Raw genomic sequence first — 515 nt, forward strand, 5'->3', positions numbered from 1 at the left:
GTATACGCAACAGCAGTGGCATGGTCTAAGCGGTCGCTTCGCTCAGGCGACCATAGAAGGACTCCGGTTCGTTCAGGGCAGTTAACCTGTGGCTCGGACGCTCAGAAGTGGACTGCGCGGGCAACGGAATGGACGCTTACCTTAGCTGCGACCATGGACTGTTTGTTGTGAGCTGTAAGGAAGGTTCATTTGGCGCTGCTCTTCTCTGTTCTCAGGTTCAAAACACCTCGTTTGGAGTCCTCACGCCGGCATCATTTTGTAGCGTGTAGCAAAAAAGGAAAAAGAAAAGTGCAATTATCGTGGCGAAAGCCGAGCCTTCGGAAGGCGTTGAACCGATCGGAGTCTGTAGTGTTTTTTTTAGTATTTGCTTTTTTTTTCTTTTGGGGATATTGGCACTCCGACCACGACGACAAGCGCAGATGGCTCAGTGAGCGATTCATGCGTGTTTTTTCAGTTCTTTTATCAGCTCGAGTGACTATAGTTGCACATACCTGCGTTCTATTCCTCTTTCTTTA

This window comes from Rhipicephalus microplus, chromosome X (assembly GCF_043290135.1).
Source record: "Rhipicephalus microplus isolate Deutch F79 chromosome X, USDA_Rmic, whole genome shotgun sequence".
Taxonomy (NCBI): Eukaryota; Metazoa; Arthropoda; class Arachnida; order Ixodida; family Ixodidae; genus Rhipicephalus; species Rhipicephalus microplus.